The sequence below is a fragment of the Camelus dromedarius genome, chromosome 1 (genome assembly GCF_036321535.1).
Source record: "Camelus dromedarius isolate mCamDro1 chromosome 1, mCamDro1.pat, whole genome shotgun sequence".
Lineage (NCBI taxonomy): Eukaryota > Metazoa > Chordata > Mammalia > Artiodactyla > Camelidae > Camelus > Camelus dromedarius.
The window spans coordinates 101,919,471-101,944,157 of NC_087436.1; positions in this window are offsets into that span (position 1 = coordinate 101,919,471).

The following is a 24,687-nucleotide window of genomic DNA, read 5'->3' on the forward strand; positions in this document are numbered from 1 at the left end:
TGTGTAAAACATAGGGAGCATATAGGCAGACCTTGGAAATATTGCATGTTCTGTCCATTTGTGCCTTATTTCCTCAGTCCTCTAGGTGGGGCTGAATGAGGCTACCATGCTGCCTCAGGTCCAATCTTGAAGACCAATGGGCAGGAGGTTCTTGCCAAAGGTTTATGATGAAACATTCACAAGCAAAAAGTCCTGGAGTGACACCCCACCATAGAAGGTACACACGACATAGCAGCAGTCTTTCCTCACAATTTCTTAAAACAAGACAAAAAGTTTGCTGCATTGATTGACTCTTCCTTCCGCAAATGATTTCTCTTGCATGCAGTGGTGTTTGATAGCATTGTACCCATAGTAGAACTTGTTTCTAATCACCAGGAGTAGATTTCCTCTAAAGAAAACACTTCCTTTGTTCATCCATGAGAAGCAACTCCTCACTTACGAAAGTTTTATCATGAGATTGCAGCAATCCCATCACATCTTCAGGCCCCATTTCTAATTCTAGTGCTCTTGCTATTTCTACCACATCTAGTTACTTCTTCAACATTAATACTGAACCCCTCAAAGTCATCCATCAGGATTGGGATCAACCTCTAAAAACTCTTGTTAATATTGATATCTTGACCTCTTCCCACAAATTGTGAGTTTTTTATGACATCTAGAATGATCAGTCATTTCCAGTTTTCGATTGACTTTGCCCAAATTCATCAGAAGAATCACTATCTATGACATATATAGCATTACATAATGTATTTCTTAAATAATAGGACTTGGAAATCAAAGTTACTCCTTGATCCATGGACTACAGAATGGATATTGTGTTAGCAGGCATGAAAACAACATTAATCCTGCAGCTCTCCATCAGAGCTGCTGGGTGACCGGCTGCATTGTCAACCAGCAGTAATATTTTGGAAGGTACTTGATTTTCTGGTAGTAGGTCTCAACAGTGGGCTTAAAATATTTCAGTTAACCATGTTGTAAACAGATATGCTGTCATATAGGCCTTCTTGTTACATTTTAGGAACACAGCAGAGTAGATTTAGCATAATTTTTGAGGGTCCTAGGACTTTCAATATAGTGAATGAGTGTTGGCTTTACTTTAAAGTCACCGTCTGCATTAACTCCTAACAAGAGCGATTGCCTGTCCTTTAAAGCTTTGAAGTCAGGCATTGACTTCTCCTCTCTAGCTATGTAAGTCCTAGATGGAATCTTCTTCCAATAGAAAGATGTTTTACCTACATTGAAAACCTATCGTTTATGTAGCCAGCTTCATTAATTATCTCAGCTAGAGCTTCTTGATAATTTGCTGCAGCTTCTACACCAGCACTTGTTGCTTCAGCTCTTAGATTATGGAGATGGCTTCTTTTCCTGAACCTCATGAAACAACTTCTGTTAGAGTCCAGCTTTTCTCCTGCTGCTTCCTCACCTCTCTGAGCCTTCATAAAACTGAAGAGAGTTAGGCCCTTGCTTTGAATTAGGGTTGGCTTAAGAGAATGCGGTGGTTGGTTTGATTTTTTATCTAAACCACTAAAACTTTATCCACATTGGCAATAAGACTGTTTCACTTTCTAAGCATTGTTGTGCTCAATGGAATAGCGCTTTTAATTTTCTTCAAGGACTTTTCTTTTGCTTTCACAGCTTGGCTAACTGTTTGGTGCAAGAGGCCTAACTTTTGGCCTGTCTTGATTTTCAACATCCCTTCCTCATTGACCTTAATCATTTCCAGTTTTTTATTTAAAGTGAGAGACTTGCCACTCTTCATTTCCCTTTACACTTGGCGGTATTGTAGGGTTGTTAAAGGCCTAATTGTAATGTTTCTCAAGAAATAGGGAAGCCTGACGAGAAACAGGGGAATTGGCCGGTCAGTGGAGCAGTCAGAACACACACAACATATAAGGGTTAAGTTCACCGTGTTATATGGGCACAGTTTGTGGTGCCCCAAAACAATCACAACGTAACATCAGAGGTCACTGATCACAGATTACCATAACAATTATAATAATGATGAAAAAGTTTAAGTAATTGCAAGAGTTATCAGAAAGTGACACAGACACTAACATAGCAAGCGCTGCTGGAAATGTACCAGTAGACTTGCTCAACAGAGGGTCGCCACATACCTTCAATTCGTAAAAAACACGGTATCTGTGAAACGCGATAAAGGAAAGCAAGATGAAACAAGGTATCCCTGCATACAGTTCCAATATGAATTTTTCAAAACGTTAGTGTATTAATGACCTGTTGGTCCAGGTGGCTTGGAGGAGTTGTTCAGTAGGAATGAATACTATCAGTTGAATCAGGGACTTCTTTGTGGCCAGAAAACTAAACCTCAGTGTAGTTCTTTACAGGCGTAAGACAAAGGAATGATTTCATATTGGATCTCCATTATGAAGCTTATCTCTGAAATTAGCATTGACTTCCAACAATCTAGAATACAATCAGAGGTACTTGTCATGCAATGTCAGCAGTGGAAAGGCCTCTGTCTCTACAGCCAAGTACATCAGGTAGATTTCGCCCTTATCACTTCTTTTATTTCTGTCATAGCACTTCATCCACCTTGTAGTATCTTCCCCTCTCCCCTTCTTCTTCTCTCTCTATTCCCTCCCCCTGTTTCTTCCTTGTGTGTGTAACAACCTCACATGTTTTATGTCTCTTATTAACTGGGAGCTAAATATTTGCTGAACAAATAAACACAGGCTGTGTGATTATTGTGAAATATTTTACCCATGAGGATATTATTATATGACAAATGTTTTATTTTTCTAGAATTGGTAGTTTTGAATAAATTATTTACTTCTGGAATTATGCTGACACAAAAATTAATATTAGATCGTTTGAGAGTGGTTCTTTCTTAGCAGATACCTTTGCATATGAGAAAAGCAAGCACTAAGATGAAATCTCAGTATAAATATTCATAGCTGTCTGATAAAACTAATAAATAAAATTACGGACACTTGATTTATTTTTTTCCTTAAAGCTAACTGAATAGAAGAAAACTGTTTCTTATTGTAGTCTTTCAAAATTTCAAAGAACAAAATGAGAATAATTTGAAAAGCAGTATGTTTATCCCATTATTCTTTGAATCATCACTTAATTTTATTGATTACTATTTAGACTGGCCATTGCTTCTGTAGTTTCTAGTTTTCAGAAACGTTGATAATTTTCTACCGTAACAGCCAAAAAAAGTGACACTTGCAAAGTCAACCAATAGGTGGCGCTAACCACAGCATCTTCTTAAACACTGACACCTCTGTTAAAAGCCTCAGTTTTGTAGAAATGGATTTAGTCAGCTTTTAGTGAGTGTTGTAATAACCTCAGTATAATGCATATCTTAAGTGAGCAGTCGTAGAATGTGTTCTAAAACTCATCAAGTTTTATTGGGAACCTGATAGATTTTATTTCCCTCTGTACAGGTTCAGTGAATCATAGAGAGCGGCGTAGGAAAGAAAGTTCAGTGAGGATTCAACCTTGAGTTTTCTGCTCATTGGAAGTCCCAATTAGGAATAAGACACATATATAAGATTTATATTATTTCTTTTCTTTTTTAAAGACCTAAGGTGACATACAGTACCTATTAAAACAAACAACCTTTGAAAGGTTAACCATAACTCTGGACAGAAGGGTAAGGATCAAAAGAACTGACTTGCCTAACTTAGTCCATTGGAAAAAGATAAATTGATATTATGAAATATTATTGTGAGGGAAAGAAATAATGTGGTTTAATGAAAATTCAGGAAAGAATGTGAAGTTGCAGATCAACAGAATCTTGGCAAGGGTTTTAAATGCCATGCTGCTATTATCCCAGTCCTAGGCATGATTCCCTGTCATCCTATAATACATAGTGAATCAGAAAGATTTTAAATGCCTTTCCAAGGAATACTTACTTAAAAATTGTGTGTGTGATTTTGCAAAAAAAAAAAAAAAAAAAAAAATCACCCTTTTTTGTAACATAGGATCATCTACCATGAAAGCTGAGGCACCAATTTCAGTAGACCATTGACTTAATTTTGAATTAAAAATTTGCTCAATTTAGAATAAAGTAGACTAACTCACCTAAAATAGGATTTTATAATTTGAATATTTTAAATACCTTATCCCTGAGCAAATCTTGATATTTATTATTCAATAGAAAACCCATACATACATTTCACTTGCATACATAATGTTTTCTTTCCAGTCCAGAAATTTAAGGCAAAGGAACAAATTATGGAAAAAAAACTTTATGTATTATTTCCTCAGAAAGCTTCTTTCATCTCCAACATCATCAACTACATTAGTATTCTAGATTTTATTGATTACTCTTTGTTTTTGAAAGGGATTTTAAGACAGGGTTAGTGTTTCTTTCCTTTAGAGCATGAGGATTCCCATTCGACTTAATGGAAGAAAGAGCAAGTTTTAAGGTCACTGCAGCTTCCTTAGTTCTGATGGTGATGTCCAGCTGTAAATACAGAGATCAGTGTTAGTTGAGGGAAAAAAAAAAAATCTTTCCATCAATTCACACTTGTGAAACAAGGCAACATTCCTGTGGTTTATCCTTTTTGGCCCTGTCAGGAACAAAGTCCTTTATTTTTTTTGATGCAGTTCTTCCTGGAGTTTGGAGCTGGAGGAAGTTGGAACACAGACACGGAGAAGGGGAGCTATCACCTGTGTCTTAAGAGCATGTTCTCTGTGACTACAATACTGATGATAGATATCTTGCTTCTACCAATGACTCCCTGGGCCAAATGCAAGCATTCTCTGGTCTTTATTTTCCTGTGCCTTTAAATAAAAATAACAGCAGTACCTGCCTCTTAGGGTGGTTGTACAATGTGGTATGTAATAATCCGTAACTCTCTGTTCTAGCTAATTACTATTATATTCCTGATTCTCTTCCTTAGTAAATCTTTCATGTACAGAGTTAGCATAATTTTGTACTCTGGGGAACTTGGACTTTGTAAGGGACACTGGAAATTACAGTTCCTAACATCTTAGTAGAGCTGGCAAAGAGGAGAAAAGGTAGCATTCTTGAGTCTAGGGTAGTGGTTTGTTCAGGTGTGCTGAAACTGATGTTGTTTTTGTATTTATTTATGTTAATTAAGTGACTACAACTTACACGTTAATTTCCAGGTAATGTGGCCAGTATGGGCTTGAATTAGCTAAACCAGTTTCCACCATGGCCCTCTTATTTGGCTGGGCAGAAATAGCCTAGGACTACAACACTACTCACTTATTTGAGTTAAATACATCCTGTCTGACTACCAGGTGTCACAGGGTCAATTATTCTTTCTGTAGCTCTAATTGGGACTTGGACTAACTAATTACCCAACCTGGTTGAGTGTTCACAAAGTGGGTTGGTTTTACTCACCTAGTTTCTCCCTAGTGTTCATTGTAATGGCATCATCATGTTAAGGTACCATTTCATTGTTATCATGAGACAAATCCTATAAACAAAACATGACCAAACCTCACTCACTGGTTAACTTGTTTAATTCTCAGATGAGGTTTCCACTGGTTCTTAAAGTTTGTTGTAAAGGAATTTGTCTTTTCTTAACATCATTGAACATCTTACCAGGGGAGAGGAAAAGACGGTGGAAAAGGGCAAATTAGAGAATACATCAACGTAAGGTATATACTTCTGTCACTGAAAAGCTGAATTATCAAAAATTATAGAAGAAATAATGTTTGTATTGTGAGAGTTAACAAACAATCATTGTATTTGCACAATGATACACAAGAAGTTTGGCAAGATACTGAAATACAATACATAGTCAAGGATTGTGAGAGGTACTGGAAGATGTGTGGTAGCATTCCATGTAATTTCTGGGTCCATAAATAAATCAATAGTGTTTTTATGAAAATTAATACTGTCGAGATCAATCTGTGCAATTAAAAGTTAAAAGCAAAATCACAGAGACAGCACTTAAGACAGACCACTTTATTGGGGTCAAGGGATGCTCAGAGGAGATGAACGAGTAAGCAACATGGAGAAAATTTTGGCTTATTTTGTGGGATTAAGGGCTGAGGTCATTGCCCTGAAGACGGAACTTTCTTACCCTGAGAGAAGTGTTTCAGATGAGATTTAAAAATGAAGAAGAAAAAAAGATTCTTCTACTGAAGGAGAGAAAAGGAAAAGGAACAAAACAAGCTTGAAAAAACTCATTTTATAATAAGAACCATTTGGGTTGAGTCATGAGGCTGGCAGGGAGTTAAAGCTGAGGAAGAAGGTTCATCCCTTCAGGCAGAGAGAATCCCGTGGTGGTGTAAAACAGCCTATTCAGGGGACAGCAAACAGTTGTCTGTGGTTTGAATTGTCTCCAGATAATACTCTTTTGTCTAAACTTTTGATTTAAAAATGCCAGCTGCCTAGATAGTATTTGCAAAGATGGATCACAAAGTTCGTGCTTAGGCAAGAGGACCAGTCCCTAGATCAATTTATTTGACCACAACCCAACTTAATGCAGAAGTAGGTGACAACTTACTACAGAATTGTTATCCAAATCCACATGGCTACTTACATATTCAATATAAATGTGTTACTTGATTTAAAAGATATTTTATGTTTTGAGTTAAGCAGCATTTTGCACATGAGAACTGAAACAAAACTAAGCATGAAAAGATGTATGTGAGAAACATTCAGTGGAAGCTAATATCTATTGTCTTCTTGAGAACTCATTTTAACATGAGGGAAAAGGAACGGCAGAAGAATATGATAGAGTGAAAACATCTATATTAGATTTATGGAAAAAGAAAATAAATGGTGATGAAATGGAAAAAAAAGGCATGGACCTAAAAGGGTCAGGCGTCTGGTTAAAAAACAAGGAAACGGTTTTCACTTTTGAGAAGTACAGACTAATAGACTTGAAAAAAAAAAAAAGATCCAAAGCACATCAACTGGAAATATAACCTGCAAAACAAATGTCAAATGAATATGGCTGTGCCTCACTGTAAATGTACCTCCTGGCAGGTGTCTGCAGGTGTTTCCTTTTTGCCTACAGATAGGTTATTAAAGTCATTGCAAATCAGAGCATGTCTTTCCCGTGGCACAAATTAAACTATACAGGAGCAGAGCCAAAGGTAAGGACGAGAACACTTAGGGGGCAGAGAGCAAGCTTTCCGTGAATCCCACGTTAACACTAAAGTACAATTCTAAAGAGTTACGTTTGATTTGAAACAAAATTTGATTAAAAAAGTGTCAGATGAATTATGTCTAGATAAATGTGTATGTAGGGTAGTTTGATGCAAAACTGTGAGTGATCTGGCTGCTACATTAGTGCAATTAGTAGGTTGAAGATCTTGCTCATAATTTATGTAGGGTGATCATTCCCTGCAGATGCATAGGGTCAGCCCCGGTTAATGCCTAATGTTCTGATTTGATCATTAAAAGGCTCCTCTTTCGTGGCAAAACCTCCCAGTTGTAGGGTCTAGTGTGTCTGTGTGTATGTGTGTGTGTGTGTGTGTACGTGCGTGCACATGTGCGTGTTTAATTCTCATTCGCACTGATGTCATCTCCATCTTGTCTTTGGCAACAGATTCTTCTGATTTCCTTGCTCTTTTGTCTTTTCTCTCCAACTCTTTGAAAGTGTAGTTTCAAACTTAGACAGGTTAAAGGTAATGAATGAGTAATCTGGTGATAATCAATGCCCTCTCAGCCTCCGTGCAAATTTGTCTCTTTTGTTTCCCTTTTACTGTAGTTTTCTGGAAAATGTATTCAATAATCTACAATCTATCTAATTTTCTAGAGCATTTGAGCAGCAAATACGAGGTAGGATTTTTTTCTTGGCTACAAACCACATTTCTCCATTTAGTTATTGCTCTCTTACTTTCTCTTGTTCTTCAACTTTCAATAAATTTTGATCAGTGGCTCACAGATCCCTGGCAGTTTGTAAATTGCTTGAAAATACCCTGTGCTATATATGAACACCAAATATGAATATTAAGCAATGCTGCTTCTGGAGTGCCTTTAAAACTCTGATAGTCAGCATCCAGATGTGTTAATAATCATGTAAGGTGCTTATTGATTTATAGAAACTTAAATAAATACGGAGCACTATCTAAATTAAAAAAAGGGTCCCTGGGAATTCTTGACTTTCTCATGTGGCAGTTAATAATGGTTGAAGAGGTAAGCTGAATAGTAAGTTCTCTTGAGTTCTTCAGGAGACCTATGGAAACATGCTTAGCATACAGAAAGGGATCAGCTCGTAAGATGCTCCAGACTCCCGATCCATGTATACTGTCATAGTCTTACACATCTTAACGTAATTCTAAGTTGTTTAACGTCTCTTCTTAACAAATGCGAAGACAAATTCCATAACAAGGAAGATTCTAGGTCACTGCTTTTTCAAAGAAGGTTAGAAATATTAATTGAGAAAGAACAAGCTATCACTGTTTTACCCAGGGTAATGGAAACTTTGCTGAGAAGAAACAAATTGTTCGGGTAATTTCACATAGTGAAGGCATTGCTTATATGCAAATGATGGAAAGATGGAAAGATCAAAAGGACATAATATTCCAGCTTTTGAAAAAATTCAACATCAATTGTCTAGAAACTGCCGAGGTCTAGTTGTGGGTTTCCAAATGTAGATATGTGGACGTGTTGGTAACACTGCATTGACCTCTACCCAGCAGCACCTTGCAGTGATGTTCCTCTGGGCCTGGGCTTTTGTCCACTGTGAGTTTAGCCCTTTGCCTCCTACCCCTAAGGTGACCTGTGCCTGTACTGCTCTCTGACAGCAGGAGAAGGAAATCATAAACCCAGAGCACCTCAGTGCAGCAAGCCCTGTAGACATCTGTGCAAGGAATTATGTGCAGGGTGGTCTCAATTATTTAGAAGAGAATATGAAAGCATAAGACCCTTTTGTCAGGCCTTAAAAGTGTTCAAAAATGGCATGAGAGACTATTATTGGATTATTTTTAATATAGCTCCAGTTTATAGTTAGGTTATACTCTGCAGGGAGGAAGGAGGAAGCATAGCCTTCATTAGGAAGGTTATTTATTTAGTCCTTTCACAGAGAATTTAATGAATGTGCATTTTATGTAAAAGAAAACATTATTCCTAAAAGGCGAATGCCCTGTCCTAAAATACTAGTATTAGCAAATCAACTTTTATGTCTTCAGAGTCACAACCTATATATGAGCTGTATTTTACAGGTGCTGAACGTGTCAACTCCAGGTTTGCCCAGAAAATCTCCTGTAAATATATTAACCTTAGAAATAAAGATTTTTTTAAATGATGTACTTCTATGACACTCTAGTGGATAAAATAACACAGTAAGAAAGACCCTTTGCCTATGTCGGAACTACATTAATCATTTCATATTTTATATTATGTAAACGTTGACAATCTAATAATTTACATAAAAGTGGATTCTGCTAAGGCAGTCTTAAGAGGAAAGCTCATAAATAACAAGAACAAAAACAGCATCAATAATAACAATGTAATATTTACTGAGCAACCTCTCTGTTCCAGATACTAGACTAAGCAATGTATTTACCTTCTTTCATTTAAATATCAGATTAGCCTGATATAAGTATTATTATAACCTTTAGATTGTAGATTTAGAATTTAGAGATAAAACCACAGATAAAAATTCAAAAGTGAAGTTAAAGAAAAGTTATGTAATTTGGCTGTTATAAGCTATAAAATGGCAGAGCTATGTTTTCTGACTCAATTCCCATGTTCTCAGTGTGAGGTCAACAAACTGCTTGTGTAAAGGGTTGGGTAGTAAATAGTTTATGCTTGTGGACTGTATTGTCTCTGTTATAAACTACTCACCTCTAACGTACTCAAGTCTAACCCTTGGTTAGGAGTAGGGGTAGGGTTAGGGGTAAGGTTAGGGTTAGGGTTAGGTTTAACCATGAATCAATGTTGGATACATTTGGGCAACATGTAAATTAATGGACATGGCTGTGTTCCAATAAAACTTTATTTGTAAGAAAAGAAAATTAATTTGACCTGAAGGCCACAGTTAGCCAACCCCTCCTGTAAGTCTTTGTGCCATATGGATTCTATTCTACACTATGCTGGAAAATGTTAAAAAAAAATCCATATTCTTGAACATGCTAGTAGTTAATTTACTTAAAAGTATGTCATAGTTATTTTAAAAGTGAATTTAAATTGAAATTATTTTATATAATGGCATATTTCAAAGGGCTAGAATAGTAGGATAAATGTTCCACATAAACCAGACTGACTATTCCTAAGTTGTTGTATATGTTGACTTGATTATATTTGCACCCCAAGTCTGTGATATTTTAATTGCAACTAGTTTAATACCTATTTTAAAATTCCCTTAGAATTAAACATTTGAGGAATAATAAAACCTGGCTTTATTTCTTTATCTTGGCATAAAGGAAATTGAGGATTATTCATTAAGGATTTTTAAATGTGAAATCAAAACCGCATTGCATTGTAGGGTAGCACAAAATCAAAAATCAAGAGCACGTGTAATTAATTTGTATTTTTGCTGCTATAATTATCTACATTATGTCTGACAAGATCAAACTGAGCTATAAGGAAATAAGTGAGCTACTAAAAACAATTGCATATTTAAACATATCTTTTTGTCATAACATATCCTAGCTGCACATAGTATTTAAAATTGCACATCAGGCCAAGAAAAAAAATAGAGTGTGAAGGCTACAAATAAATCAGATTATGTATCAGAAGGATGAAAACAAAATAGACCTTGAAATTTTGACTCCAAAGCATCTTGTAAGTTGGTTTTCAGGTGGAAAACGTATAGCTGATACGTCTTAAAATGTTTCTCCTTGTCATAGCACATTCAGAGAAGGCCACCAGGTATTGCCATTTCTTTTTTTTACATTTTTTTAAATTGGGTAATAGTTATTTTACAATGTTGTGTCAAATTCTAGTGTAGAACATAATTTTTCAGACATACATGAACATGTATATATTCATTGCCACATTTTTTTTTCACTATGAGCTACCACAAGATCTTGTATATATTTCCCTGTGCTATACAGTATAATCTTGTTTATCTATTCTGCATTTTAAAATCCCATTTTGTCCCTTCCCACCCACCCTGCCTTGACAACCACAAGTTTGTATTCTATGTCTATGAGTCTGTTTCTGTTTTTCATTTCTGTTTTTTATTTATTTATTTATTTATTTTAGATTCCTCATATAAGCGATCTCATACGGTAACTTTCTTTCTCTTTCTAGCTTACTTACTCAGAACGACACTCTCTAGGAACATCCATGTTGCTGCAAATGGCGTTATGTTGTTGGTTTTTGTGGATGAATAGCATTCCATTGTACAAATACACCACATCTTCTTTATCCAGTCATTTGTTGATGGACATTTAAGCTGTTTCCATGTCTTGGCTATTGTAAATAGTGCTGCTATGACCACTGGGGTGCAGATGTCATTTTGAAGTAGGGTTCCTTCTGGATATATGCCCAGGAGCAGGATTCCTGGGTCATATGGTAAATCTATTCCTAGTCTTTTGAGGAATCTCCATACTGTTTTCCACAGTGGCTTTCCTTGCTTCCCTCTCCCAATCTTAATGTTTAGATGTCTTCTTTTACAATTTTGTGATTGTTCTGTTTGTAATTCACGGCAGTTATCTCCCTTCCAGTTATGAGTTCCTCATTTTGGTAGCATCCTGCTGCTTTTTTGTTTAGAGTAGACCTGTCAGTATTTCTTTTAGCATGGGTTTAGTGTTGCTAAACTCTTTTAGTTTGTGCTTGTCTGTGAAGTTCTTTATCTCTCCTTCTATTCTAAAGGATAGCTTGCTGGATAGAGTATCCTAAGCTGCATCTTTTTTTCATTCAGGACTTTGAATATATCTTGCCACTCCCTTCTGGCCTGTAGCATTTGTGTAGAGAAGTCAGCTGAGAGCCTTATGGGGTCTTTTTTTAAAAGTAATGGCTTCCACTTCATTCAGATACAAATTAGGGTCTGGTATTAATCAATGTATAATATTAAGCTATGTAAGTTATATGTCTGCTCTAAGTTTTATGTTTCTCACTTGAGTACTAGAAATGTTAAAATACCTTTTCCAGGAAGGTTTGCAGGGGTGATTGTATAAAAATATAAAGTGCTTTCTACTCTGCCTGCCATTCCATAAATGGTAGCTATAATCATTAACTCAAGGAGAAACATATACTTTGCTACCATTTATAGTACTGTACACTTTTTAATATAAGTACCATCTAAATAAACAAATCTCCATAGTCCATTATAAAAAGTTATTCTTATACTGAAGATTTATAATACTCTCTAAAAATATTTTTTTCTCTCATTATCTCTTTCTTTCTCTCCTTCTCTTTATTTAATTGAATGGACAAAGGAAAAGATTTATATTTAACAGTTTTGTAATGGTGAATTACAACATGAGGCTTTCGTTACACCAGTGTCATTTCATATTATTTTAAAATTAAAAGCATCCAATGAAACATGATAATCATATTTATACATCCACATGCAAAGGTAATTTTAGGGGTAACTTAGGGTCTCTCCTTTCACACTGCATTTTGGTTATTTATCTTGAATCACTTATATTACCAAATCTCTATTACTTCAGAAACACATCAGGTGGTGATGTCTACTTCTTTCTACTGACGTCTGAAAAACGCAGAGGCGACATGCGGGGAGAGCCCCTGTTAGGGCATGCTACCCTGGAGAGCTGGGCTTACTGGAGGCTAACTTGAGCTTCAGGAAGCAAAATAAGTCAGGGAGTGAACTGACATTTCCTGATTCCCCTCTATGCTCTTCTTGCTTGAATTGCACTAAAAAAGCCAATAAAGCTTTATTAATCCTAATATGTATAATCTCTGGGTCCTAAGCATTAAGTAACTTGCCCAATTTCATGCCATAGCCAGCAAAATAAAAGTCTGCTTTCAAGGTCCACCTTCTTTCTTCTCTAACAAACCTCCCCATTTTCCTGACTCTAAGATACCATTCCCTCAAACCCTTATCTGAATACAATATTATTTGCTGAAGATATTTTTGATAGAAAATAAAATATGAGAAAGTGCATAAGACACTAGGCAGTTTTTGTTCTTTCAGGTCTAAGTGTCAAACTGTAGATCCAATCTACTTACTCAGATGCCGGAACAAAAACAAGAGTGCTCCTGGGTAGGAGAGCTATGTATGAACGTTGGGTTTGCAAAGAGCAAATATGTAACCTACTATTCATGGAATACATACTTCAGAGTTTCTCTTCAAGGAGTTATAGTTTTGACTTTGATAACACTGAATGTCTATGACCTTGCATTTGTGCTGAACTATCTACCTGGGCACCATCCTTTTGCTGATCAATAAACATGAGCCTGGGGAACCTGAAAATAGGAACTTAAACTATTTTAATTTACTTCAGCCCTTGCTGTGATTCCCAGTTTCATTCTACCGTATATCCAGATTTTGACTCCTTTACCTTGAGCTAAACTTGAGGAGAGATGTTTAGTTCTATAGTTTTCATTCTCAATACGTGTACTCCCCTCTAAACTTTTCCTGGCTTCTGGTCATTTCTGGTTGCTGTCCTGCTCCCATCCCTGACTCTCTAAATTGAAAAAACATACCAATGAGAGAAAAATCAGACAATTATCCCTCCTGTGTTTAAACAATGCCTTCAGAGCACTGAAATCTCCATCAGTAGTCACGAGATTCCAAGACACATGAAGAAATAATCTGGGTGTTTTTCCTTCCAACTATTCCTTCTAGATGGCATATTGCTTGATTTCTCCTTAAAATACACACACACACACACACATACACACACACACAAACAACAGATAAGAAAATCAAGTGCATTATGTTTAGAAAACAGAATTCAGATTGTCAGTTAAAGATGTCACAGATCTGTAAAACTTAGACCTGTAATGAATACTACAAATATCTCATTTCTGACTAATTTCTGGTGTCCCTTGGAGCCCAACTCTTTCCTTGTCGATGCCTAATGATAGTTATAAATGGTTATATATCACCTACTTTGGCATTTATTTTTAAAAGAATGTGGAAATGTTTTACAAAAGACTTTGATCTAATATTCGTGTTTTATTTATAGACTACATAATTTCAACACAAAGGCTATCAGAATGCTGGCTACCTACAAATCATTGACTTAGGTTTTGTTCAATAGTTTCTCTCTCTTCTGATCCAAACTTAAATATTTTAAATGATTGGCTTTGAAGGACCTTTCTTTCCTTCTTCTTTCCTTCTACTCTAACTCTACCTTCTTATGGGTGTGTGTATAAATATAGATATAGAAGAAGATACAGATATAAAATCTTTACATACAAGAGACAAATCTGAAAAAAAATAGAATTAGTGGCACTTGACTCCTTTTTTAAAACTGTGGGGAATTTGGAAAAGACAGAAATTTCAACCCCTATTATAAATATAATTTCTAATTTTTTCTATTTTTGTCTGGAACCCTCATTCAGGTAAACATATGGATAAAGTTGTAGAAGTCTATGGCGTTTAAAGCACTAAAGATGAAACTAGTTTACATTCCAAAAGTATATTCTGAGTTTAATTTCAAACTTCAGGGAGTTGCCAGTGTAAGTTTTCTATTGGCTGAAGTTTGATCATGAAAACATCTGTAAAAATGATGAAGAAAATTTAGAAATAAAAGAATTACCCAAATAAATCTTCTTTCTTGGCATTCTTTTCAACAAACATTGCCACAAACACACACTGGGAGAACACTGCCCTAAGTTTTCCAACATATAACAACTAACAATCTATGCATTTTTGCAATTGCTTTGTGGATTGACAGATGCCATCAACATAAATTAACTGATGGTATTACAAAAGACACTCTTAGTCCATTTGGGGTGATATGACAAAATTCAATAGACTGGTGACTTGTAAGCAACAAAAATTTTATTTCTAACAGTTGTGGGGTTTGGGAAGTCCAAAATCAAGGCACCAGCATTTTTAGTATCTGGTGAGAGCTCAATTCCTAGTTCACAGACAGCTGCCTTCTCACTGTGTTCTCTCATGAAGGTGAAGGAGCTCCTGGGAGTTTCTTTCGTATGGGCACAAATCTCATTCATGAGGGCTCCACCTTTGTGACCTAATCACCTCCCAAAGGCCCCCAACTCCAAATACCATCAATTTGGGGTCCAGCTTCAATCTATGAATTTAGGGATGGGAGGCACAAACATTTAATCAATAGCAAAGAGCTCCTGGTAGGTGCCTTAGGATATATAAGTAGCTTTTATACCAGGGTCTCTTCTAGGGCTTCAGTGTCTCATACAGCAAATGCCTTATAGAACTGGACCCAGGGCATCTGGACTGAAGGTCTCAATTCTCAGCTCACTGCCTTTGCAGTATTTCAAACATCTGTTAACCTCTTCAATTCTTGGTATTCTCATTAGCAAATTTTCTCATGTATGGGGTTTGGGTTGCCTTATATTCATTTTTTTCTTTCCTAGCATCTTTTCATCAAGATACACAATCCTTTCCTGGGGAAAGTAAATAAGAAAATTGGCATGTGAAACCTGTCTCAATTCTCTTGAAAGTAGGACAGAAACAAAGAACTTATGTTCCATTGCTCTCCTTTCTGCCTTGTAGGAAATGGCTGTAGCTCCTTGCATGGGTAAGTTTGACTAATTCTAGGGCTCAATTTTATGAAACCTAATGATGTACAGATATGAGTCTTATTCTTCAAAATCATATTTTTTAGTTGTAAAGCTGTTGTTGTCCAGTCTTCATCTACTGATCCTTTGTGCCTCTCAATCAGTGTAGAACTTGGAAAAGGAAGATGGTGCTACTTATCAGAACACTGCAAACATCCCAAACTAGTGATGAATATAGTAGTAACTTTTTGTTATTATTATAAATATTTAAGTATCTAAAGAGATAATGAACTAATGCACATAAAACACATATATAACATAAAGCACTAAAAATACCAAAAATGTATGAGAATTACAGTAAATTTTAGCTTGCCTTTCTGTGGAGAATTAGAGATGGCTAAAAAAATCTATTCTCCTTCCACTGAGAGGTGAGGTATATTTCCCCTCTTCTTGCATTTAGCTTGATCTCTGAGTGTGCAATCAACAGAGAATAGTAGAAATAATGTTATGGCAGTTCCAGGTCAGAATTTTAAGAGGACTGGTAGCTTCCAGTTTGGTCTCAGGGATCCCCAATTCCCCATGTAAGAAATATGAATATCCTGCTAAGAAAAGACATGGAGAGCCCCTGATTCTACCTGGAGGACAGCTGAACCCGTCTTCCAGCTATCTCCGACATCATGCCAAGCATACACATGAGCAAGCTTCTCGGGCCCTCCAGTTCAGCCCAGCTGTCTCTGAAGTCTATCATGTGACTTTGGCTAACACCGAGAATCACTTAGCAAAATATCGTCTGGATTCTGAAGCCGCATAATCATATAATGTAATAATTATCTTTTAAGACACAGAGGTTTAGGGTAGTATGTTATATTATCATGGGTGATCAGGACATCTCTACAACAAATAGACAAAACTGAAGAGCTTCTGGATATTTGACATGTGGCTGAAACAGACAACGAAAAGCTTTAACAATTCAAAGGGAAGTGCCAGGTTCAGAAAGTGAGATGATCTGGTAAGTCTTCAAGAATGTATTAGAATAATGTGATTGTGTACTTTGTAAAATCAGAAAATTTGTAAAATCATAAAATGCAAAATAAAGAAGCAAAACCAGCATGATCCAGTCATATAAAGAAAACATGTTATTGTATATCCTTTTGGGTTTATTTTTGTATGTAGATGATCCTCAGAACTGGGTTTTTCATCACAATTTGTTCAGTAAACTTTTTATTCGAATTTTTTTTATGACTTAAATAATCAATTTTATTAGTGTTAATGTTATCAAGAAACATGTTATGCATTTATATTTCATGCAATTTCTAATGGCTACTAAATTTTCCATTATGTGAATATATGAAAAAGTTATGCTTTAGTGATGAAATGCTATTCTAAGTAAGCAATGATGCCGTAATTAATCATCCCTTAAGTTTTGTCTATAAATCAGGACCGTATTGATAGAAATGATATCCTATAACATTTATCAAGTATTTATAATATCTATAACCCTGGGATGAGTAATTTAAAACCACTCTTTCATTTAATTCTCACAATAAAAATAACCAAAATGTATAATATTATTTCTCTATTTCATAGTTAAGAAAAATAAGGACTAGAGAGATCACTCATGTAGTGAGAATTTTAACAAGGATAGAAACCCAATCATTAGACCTAACATCAGGAAAGATCACAATATACTCAGGAGAGAGCAAAGAAAGAAATTTAAATAAATTATAAAGGTTTAATGAAGGTGGGAAACAAGACTAAAATATTAAATTTTACCCAAATGGTAGAGTCATTTAAATATCGGGTTAAGTGAGCAGAGTAACAACATTTGATGCTGAAGTGCTCTTCCCAAAGGTCAAATTTTGATATCCTACAGAATGAACAATCTCCAGGGGTTTACATCAGAGAAAGAATCTATGTCCTTCTCAAAAACAGTATGTGAGGGAAACAGCTGGCTCTTCGGCTTGTGCTCTCAGTTGTCTGGGGGCACCAATGAAGAATTAGCCTTGGCATCGTATGCAGGATAGAAATCAACAGCACATAATAGTGAGTAATTTCCAAAGTCCATAAGGTCATTTGTTGATATGCAGTGATATAAGTTCTAAAAGTAAGACCCACTATTATTTGAACCTTGGATTGTAAGAAAAATCAAAAAGACCTGGAAAAGTCAAACCAACTCTGAGTTCCTCTCCCTGCTCTGCTCCCCCAGATGAGGTCCCCTAGCCAAACAACCTTCCTTACCATGGCACTGGGGCGCTGTTCATGCTTATCTCCAAGAAGTGGGCTTCAGCTCCCTGCCTGCCCATGGAATTATTCAAACAAGATAAACATATCCTCCCATGGGAGCCAAACTTCCCTCACTCTCTTGATACTGTGAAGTCTTGATACTATGTTCCTAAGTGCAACCCCATGGGGCCCTTTGTGGCACGCATTGTTCTCCTTCCCTGGGCTGAAAGTGTATGTGACTTATTAGCTGCTCTCAGTCTCATCTGTCCAGTCTCTGATGTCATATATTCGGCCATCTCTGTAACCACAAGACATGAATCCTCCTCTTACCAATGGGGTGAATGGGAGATGGACACACCTCTAGGCCCTTGACAGCAACAAGAAACATCTATGAGGACCTGTAAGGAAACAGTCAACCTGCATCTACTTCCCTACACACACAGAAAAATAAAACATGTTCTATGGTTTCAGGAAGTTGTGCAATCTATTTAGAGAAACATGATATATAATTAGACGAATAGATAAGCTAACAAATTATCACTGTGCAAAATTCTAAATATGTGATCATATATTGAAGCAACTGTTGCAACTATAAAACTAGATTTCAAATATTTACATAGTTAGTTATATAGAAAATTATAGAACACTCTGAGATTACTGGACATTGTCTTTTGGAAACCAATTCTTTCCTGAAAATAAGGCTGGATTAAAGAGATAGCTAAGTTCAATATGAAAAGGGCGAATGGCATTAAGTATCTGCATTAGCAAGAAAACAGAATAGGCAAATAATGATTAATTGGCCACATATATGTCATTATAGACTCCAGGGTGCCTTATATAAGGAATTAAAATATGCAAGAGTAAATATATTGTGTTAAAAAATTTTTTTTAAAAATGTGTTAAGCAGTGAGTTAAAAAAAAGTACCATTATGATCCTGAAAGACTCCATAGCCAATTGGCAAATGGAAACTTCAGTTTCAAGAACCACCAACTTTCTGCCTAAACTTGTCCCCATGCTCCTTTGGAATATAGCACGGTAGGCTTCTCCTACTTACACTTGAGTTACTTTAGAACACACTTCTGTTCTTTGACTAATATGAAATATTGTTTCTTTTAGATTACGTTAGACGTTTATATTGTCACCTACCTCTGGATTCTAAGATTTTTTTTTTTGAATGGGCTCATCTTTAAAAGTCCATGCCATCTGATCAAAGACCCTTAAAACATAAACCTGTTCAGATTCCCAATGACAATTATAAGCAATACTCTAAAAACACATTCAAAAATTCATTCGTGAACTTTCTACTGCTTTGGACACTGTAGATATCAATTCTGGTTATCAATATCCTGTCCATACTGCTTGATTAGGGATATGTTTAACATCACTTGAAAAACCTTTCCTAATCATATTTGCCAGATATAGTCACCACCTTCTCCAAAATCTTACAGCCTTACTTTTTTTTTTATCCCCCTGGAACTCAAAGTTCTTATCTTTTTTTTCCCTCATATTTATTTGGGTTCATAGTCTCTAACACAATTGTAAATTTATTGAAAGTAGAAAGCATTCTCTGAATCATTTTATAAGGTATGTTTCCACCATTTATTCATTAGCTCATTAACTCAATCAGTACACATTTATTCAGTTTCCAGGCCTTGGTGTGGTGTTTGGTATGCAGTAATGAATAATAAAGACAGGATCTCTTTTATTATAGAGAATTCTATCTATCAAAGGCCACAAATATAACATAAATTACTACAAGAATAAAGATTTAATTACAACTCTGACATGTGATAGAAAGATTCTCTCCCTTTCTCCCTCCCTCTCTTTATGTATCTATTTTTCTATCTGAACTATTAAACATAATAATGCATGAAAGCTGAATGAATTATCAATGAAAAGCATAACAATGGATTAAATGTGTTGCCTAAAATTCCTAAAAGTAGTTAGCTGGGTTTTCAATTAAGACCACTACAAATTACAGAAAACTTAAAATAATGCATATTTATTATAACAGAGTTTAACATTAGAAATTCAGTGAGTTCTGCTAGGTTATTGCTCTGGGTATCTCAGGCCTAAATCAACATGTTGTTTTCTGGAGGCTCTAAGGAAGAATGTTTCCTTGTTCATCCAGGTTGCTGGCAGAGTTCAAGGCTATACTGTTATGGTAAGACAGCACTTCCTGGTTCCTTGTGGGCTATAGATTGGAAATCATTCTTAGCTTCAAGAGATTTCTTGCATTCCATGGTTTCTTGCCCTTTTCTTTCAACTTCAAGGACGGAGTCAATTAGTTCTCAGGCTTTGAGTCTCTCTGAATTCTATTTCTGTCTCAGTTCTCAGACCCTCCTCTGCGTTTCTTCTCCACTTTTAGTGGCTCGTGTGATTACATTGGGCCCATCTGGATAATCCAGGATAATATTCCCATTTTAAGGTCAGCTATTTAGCAAACTTAATTCTCTCTGCAATTCCCTTCCCACCCCTAACTATAATGGTGTTTTATTGAATAATTTAGGGAAGAAAACATCTTTAGAATTTTGTTGACCACATGGGGCTCCTTTAGTTTTACTAAAATCTGTGATTAATGAGTGTAGTTAAATAGAATATTATATTATAGACCCACATCGTAAATTCAAAAAACTAAAGCAGGCAACTGCATTTCTTTATGAAATTCACATTCTGTCTATGCATTTTTAATATTTTTTAAAATGATTATATTTTGAGATAATGCAAAAATAACATGAAATCTTGATTACAGCTTGCTGAAAACCAAGCTCTCTGTTGATGCTGGAAGATTTTAATCATTGTAATGCATATATTATTACTCTTCCGCTGCAGAAACTGCGTAGAATATTACAGAAGCTACAGGCTTTCCTTCAGTTATAAATATTATATTAATTATCTCAAAATTTTACACTGAAAAAAAGAGAAATTAAAAATCAACACATCTATATTCTTGGCATCCTCCCATCCTCTGCTCCTGCATTTTCAGTAATTTGTTGTCATACAGGTGAGTTTTTCTATCCTGGTTTCCATGGTACATGTTCTAACTCAGTTTTGCAGTTATTTCCAAGAGTATGGTTTCCAAGGCAACCAGATGGTAAACAAAACCAAAAGTCTTCCCCAACATCAACATGTTCAATTTCTTTAGGAAGTGAAGATTAGTTTTATAATTTTGGCAAGAATTTTTGAGGAAAATACAGAGATTAAGATAAAATCTCTGAGAAAACACTCTAAATTGTTTAAGAGATAAATGCTTAATTTAAAAGTTAATTCTTTAACATTGCCAAATATCTGTGAGGCTAATGAAATAAAAGCAATAATGTTAATTGACTGTTTTTATTTGATATAATGAAATTTTGAAGAACATGAAGGAAAACCAATAGATGCTTAAGATTCTATTTATAAAATGAGGATGGACATATACTAAATAATTGTCATTTAATGAGAAGAATTATATATAATTTAAATGAATTTTGAAAGAATACTTTAAAATACATACAATATATTTTACATGTAACATATAATTCTACAATTAGCTAGTCATTCAGACTGGTTAATACATCTCTAACGTTTTCTACAAAATTAAAAAACAATTACTGCATTAGGGAGGCACCATCATATTAGCATTATTTTTAAATTACATTAATAATCTATGCTTATACAATAAGATTAGTAAATCATTATTTTTAATATTTGAAGATGATTACTTTAAAAAAAAAAGAGAGTTTGAAGTAAATTTTGTTTAATAGCAAATAAATGCAGCATGCAGTAACTTGTAAAGGTGATCCAAATTACTTCCACTCCTTTATTCATGCCCACACAATATGACTTTATTGAACCTCATATAAAAGGGTTTCTTCTTTTGGTTTGTTTTTCACTTTTGTAAATATATGTTTTAGTTTTCAAATGAAGCCATGAATTTTTCAGTCATGCAGAAACTTCATAACTTTTACTTCATCTGTTTTCATCTTGTTTATTAAATAAAAATACATGGATGGACCTAGAGATTGTCATACTAAGTGAAGTAAGTCACACAGAGAAAGATAAATATGATATGATATAACTTGTATGTAAAAATGAGGTCAAAACAGAACAAAACAGAAATAGACTCACAAACATGGAAAACAAATTTACGGTTACCAAAATGAAAAGAGGGGAGAAGGATATATTTGGAATTTGGGATTAACAGATACACAGTACTATATATAAAATAGATAAACAACAAAGTCCTGCTGTATAGCCTAGGGAACTATATGTAATATCTTGTAATAACCTATAATGGAAGAAATCTGAAAAAGAATATATATATATATATATATATATATATATATATATATATATATATATATATGTATAACTGAATCACTTTGCTGTAGACATGAAACACTAAATCAACTGTACTTCAGTAAAAAATAAAACCTTAAAAAACCTTGAATTTTTGTAATACAGATGACTATGCTTATCTAGAGATTATATTTTTCATCTTTGCAAGAGCTGTGTACGGTGATGTAAAAGGTCTTTATTGATAGAACGTGAGTAGAGGTATTGTATACAGATTTTTATAACCTTTTTTTAAAGGATATTTTTTTACCATCTACTTTCTGTCTTTCTGACTTAGAAGAAGCCAGAATGCAGAAATTTGGTGGTCATATTTTACCATGTTGACAAATATTATAGAAGGAAAATGTGTCATGGATGACTTTGTGGATAGAAATATTCTAGTTTACATGTGTACACTGGACAGTTATGTGAGAGAAAAATTACTTCTATTTAGCCTTAACTCGTATTTTGGGCTATCTTTTTCTATAGAATCATAGTTTTTTCTTTGACTATCAAATTAATGCATATTTATTATAGACAATACAGAAATGCAGAAGTAAATGATTAAATCCACCCATATTTTTGCCAACAAGGAGAACAAAATAGGAATCTGGCTTATATTTTGTTTTACATAATTCCATTCATTTTGTGCATAAATATGCTTAAACATTTTTTCTGCAGAAATATATATATATACATTGATTTCTTGATTTACCAATATTCAATTATCATCTTCCCATTATTTAAAATTATCTTCAAGAAGATAATTTTTCTCATTAAAAATAGCCACTGTATTTATCTTTGTGCACTTCTGTAGTGATTTTAGTAAAATTAATTCAGAATTGTGGAATTAGAGGGTTCAAGATTTGGAATAAATGATCTGATACATTTCCATGCATAATAAAGCATTTGTATAAATTACATTATTGTTAATAATTATACAGGCTTGATGTTGAAGGATAAAGAAAAATGTATATTGAACTTGTACTTTTGCACTTTGCTGGCTGTTTATATAAATGATTAATTCTTATCATGTCACATATTTAACTATGAGGAAGGAATGGTGCTGTTTATATTCTTCTGCAGGGGTTATAGGAAAAGCAGATTCCAAAACAGGATTAGATGGATTAGAGATCTATTTTAAGCTCTTTCCAATTGTAAAGGATAGAAGTATGACCTAAATTAACTCAATTACTAAAGAGAATCTATTGGCTCATATTAATTAACTAAAGAAGGTCAATGATGTCTCTGGTATTATGAACCTCTGGAATAGCAGACTATGGTATATTTAGGATTTTCTATCTAAGTTCTCCATTATTTTAGCATTAGATTTTACTTTTCAGTGATAACTGGAAATATGTCAATGGAAGTAGTTACCAGATACTTTAAGTGTTATTTCTTCATGCGCAGACGTTTAAAACAGCTTCTCTTTTCATGTACAGGCTAGACATGAGCAAAGGAGATCCTCTTCACCTACCACAGGTCCACTGACGAATCACATGTCTAAGTACTGAGATGTTCTGGCTGATGATGCTCCGAATGAATAACACGGCCAATCCACTGACCAACAGGTCCGGTGAGTCTTTTATCATAAGATATGTGGAGGCAGATCACTCTCATGGCCACTAAAGATGGTGTATCCAGGAAGCTACTCTAACTTGTGTCTACTGAAATCTCATACCAAAGAACTTCCATGTTTTTAATAAGTTGATTAGAACACACACAGTTTTAAAAAGTTCTTCTAATTAAATAAATGCAGCATCTTTAATTGAAAGTTGCTATATATGCACACTAAAAATTTCAAACAGTATAAGGAGATTATTAAAAAATAGGTCAGGCTCTGTCCATGCCAAAAATCCAGTTGTATACTGAAGTGTTTGATAGAGTTTTCTCTAATCTTTCAGAAATTATTTAGGCAATAATATGTCTTGGAGAAATTCACATATTAGCCCAAACTCACCAACAGTATTGTTACTACAGTTATCATCATTATTGTTACCATTTACAGCTATTATTATTTATTCCACTGCTCTTAAACACCAAAATTTTCTTAAATCATTTCTTTTTTTATGGATTAAACCTTTTTATCATTTTTTCTGTATATATTTTTTATTGACGTAGTCAGTTTACAATATTGTATCAATATCTGGTTTACAGTATAATGCTTCAGTCATATAGGAACATATATATATACATTTTCATATTCGTTTTCACCATTAATTATTACAAGATAGTGAGTATAGTTCCCTGTACTATATACTATGAACTTGTTTATCTATTTTATGTATATTAGTCAGTATCTGCAAATCTTGAACTCCCAATTTATCCCTTCCCACCCCATCATTTCTTGAATAATAGTTATGGGAAGCAGAATGATGTTCCTCCAAAGGTGCCATAACCTAAGAATATGTCATTCTGTGGTACACGGCAAGGGAGAATTATGTTTGCCTGTGGAATTGAGGTTGTTAATCAGTTCACCTCAATAAGGAGAGTACCCTGGTGGGTGCAGTATAGTAACATGACTCTTTAGAAGAGGAAGAGGGAGGCTGAAATGCCAACATAAGAGAGTTGGCATCCTGAGAAAGATGTGGGCAGCTATTGCTGGCTTTGAAATTGGATAAAGATG